The sequence below is a fragment of the Tupaia chinensis genome, unplaced genomic scaffold (genome assembly GCF_000334495.1).
Source record: "Tupaia chinensis unplaced genomic scaffold, TupChi_1.0 Scaffold000287_1, whole genome shotgun sequence".
In the NCBI taxonomy this organism is placed as follows: Eukaryota; Metazoa; Chordata; class Mammalia; order Scandentia; family Tupaiidae; genus Tupaia; species Tupaia belangeri.
This window is the reverse complement of record NW_006159771.1, coordinates 315,691-318,374: the sequence shown is the minus strand read 5'-3', so window position 1 is coordinate 318,374 and position 2,684 is coordinate 315,691. Positions and strand designations below refer to the sequence as shown.

Here is a 2,684-nt window from a genome sequence, read left to right as displayed (position 1 = left end):
GTGATTTCTCGCTTTCTGTCTCTCCATCTCCCTCTGTCTCTCAGGAGGCACGCACACACCCTGTAGCCAAAAAGCCTTTCTTTAAAAAAAAAAAAAGTTTATGGAAAATCTGTATTAAGAAAAACTTGCATGGATTTCAAACTCTTTGCACCAAAACTGCACGTTCGTTCTACTTCCCCATGAGCTTTTGGAAGTGTCCCTGTGTCATCCCTGGAGTTTGAGCAGGGGCGTTTCAGTCAGCCCAGAAGGTCCCGTGGGAGGGGCAGGAATAAATAGAACAAAGAGGCCTCCCTCGGAGCCAGGAAAAAAAAAAATTTCCAGCCCAGGAGTCAGGGCTGAGTCTTCAGGACGAACCTTTCAGAAGCAGCCTGGGGGCCCAGCCGCTGGGACACAACAAGAAGCCACAGTGCCCTGCAGGGCTGGAAGCCAAGTGCCATGGGTGGTTCGGATGCCCAGGTCAGCCCGAAAACACTTGGGGCGCATGGGTGGGTGCTCAGGATCCTGGGGTGCTGGGGAAAAAGAAAACCTGGGACTCTAACCCAGCTCGGAGAATATTCTCAGAATTTCGAGAAGCAAAACTTGTCCTCCCTGGCTCCAGGGGGTGCTTATCCAGACTCTGGGTCAGGAATCACTCACCCTGGGACACCCAGCCAGCGAGCTAACTAGGGGGGCATGCAGAGAGGCCTCAGGGTTACCTCCGAGGGCGTGATGGTGGCTCCTATCCAGAGCCACGTCCTGGTGCCAGATACTGGAGAAACACAGCCAGACACGGGTTAAAGAGGCAAGGACAGAAAACATAGTTGGTGACCGCTGGCAGTAGGGAAAAGGAGCCCAGCTTCCTTACAACTTGAGCCGGGTGCGGAGCCGGAGGAGGGGCGGGAGGAGGCAGGGAGTGGAAATTTACAAAAGGCTAAAAGGCAGTGGTTGGCTCAGGTTGGCTCAGGTGAGACCTTCTGGGATTGCTCCTGGGACTGATGGCAGTTAGCGTGCTGTCCTCGGGCAGAGGCGGGGAGAGAAGTCCTGTCTTCAGTTGCGGCTGACAGCCTTGCGTCTCGTGGGCACATTCACCCGAGGCCTGAGACCTGCCCCCTGCTGGAGCCAAGACGTGGACCTGCTCCTGGTGCCCCGAGCCCCTGCTGAGGGGCTCTCCAAGAAGCAGGTGCCAAGGTAGGATCGGGTGTGATCGGAGAGCCCCTGCGAAGGGGGAGAGGGACTGGAGGCCCCTATGCAAGGTCTGGCCTTGTGGGGCAAAGGAGAGGGAACCACAGAGCCACCATGGGACAGATGGCCCGTCTTCCACCCCGGGCCTTGGCGCTGCAGATACAGCTGCAGGTTCTTGCTTTCCAGAGCCCAGCCATCCTGCCTGCCCCGTGGTGTGGCTGTGACCCTGAAGCCCAGGCTGCAGGCCCCACGGCAACTGGCGGCAGCCTAGGCGGGCTGGAGTGGGAGTGAGGGCTTCCGTGGGTGTCGGAGGGATAGGCAGGGAGCAGCCTCAGAGCAAGGCGCAGCCTGGCACCCTGCAGCACCGTGGGCGGTGGCCACGGGGCCGCAGATGTGAGCAGGGCCAGCTGCAGCCTGTGTCCTCCAGCCTGTCCACGAGCTCCACGTGTGTCTCGTGTGACTGCCCAGTCCTGCCCAGCCTGGCTCTGAGAACCTGTCCTGGTCACAGCCAAATTTGCTAGAGTCCCAGCCCTGCCTCTGTCCCCGAGACGCCTCTGGTGTTCACGCAGGCTGCAACTTTAAACTCAAGCAACTTCTGCGTTTAAACACACATGCCTCCGTCTCCTCCCCACCCTCTGTCCTGTCTGCTATCGCACCTGTGACTCCGTGCCTGTCTCACGGGCAGAGGGTGGGGCAGGCCTCGGCGAAGTTCTGTGCGTCCTCCGGGTGTGACGAGGCACATCTACCACAGAGGGTCACAGAACTGCCATCCTGGGACCAGCAGTTGGCGTAATGGCTATGTCGCTGGACTCCCATGTAGCCGACTACACTTTGAGTCCTGGACCCAGTGGCTTAAACTCACGCCGGGCGTGTGTGCGTGTGTGCCCAAGATCCCGAGAGGAGAATGGAGTAGGAGAAGGGATTGCAGCATGGCCATCCCCATAGGGGGTGATTTCTGTCTCTCTGTTTCTTTGTGTCTGTCTGGTGAGCTCACGCTCCCTATAGCAGAAACCTGTCCAAAAAAAAAAAAAAAAAACCCCTTCCATCCTGGGCACCCCTGCCTGTCCCCCACCTTGGCCTGAGGGTGGCAGGTGCTCCATCCAGCTGTCAAGCATCTGGATGACCCTCAGTTGTTGAGAGTTGCTGGAGGTCATGGCTTGGGGGTGCGTCTTGCAGGGAGAATACTCCAGAAGGGACTTAGAGTAAGGAAGTGTTGCTGGGGATGTTCCCTTGGGGTGGAGGTGGGGGGCTACGGTCTTACTGTGGCTGGTTTGGGGAGGAGGGCTGCCTCTCGCCGGGCTCTGCGTGCCATCCGTGTAGGAGCGGATGTGGCCGGCCCTGCAGACTACGGGATGCATACGCCATGGCCGTGGCAAGGGAGGGCTGAGGGTGGGCAGATTCTGCGATGGGAGAGAATGCGCTTATTTTTTGGAAAGTTTTTTTTGTTCGTTTGTTTTGGGTTTTTTTTGCTATAGGGCACATGTGCTCGCCAGAAAGACAGAGAGAGACATAGAGATAGAAAG

The 2,684-nt window shown here is 57.9% G+C and overlaps 1 protein-coding gene across 1 annotated transcript in view; it reads left to right on the top strand.

Moving 5' to 3' along the window:
• The first annotated feature begins 1,054 nt into the window (after positions 1–1,054).
• Positions 1,055–2,684, top strand: part of COMT (catechol-O-methyltransferase) — a 28,969-nt gene continuing 27,339 nt past the window's right edge. Inside the window, exon 1 of the mRNA XM_006150400.3 lies at positions 1,055–1,167. The gene's annotated coding sequence lies outside the window, so the exon portion shown is untranslated. The remainder of the gene's footprint in view (positions 1,168–2,684) is intronic.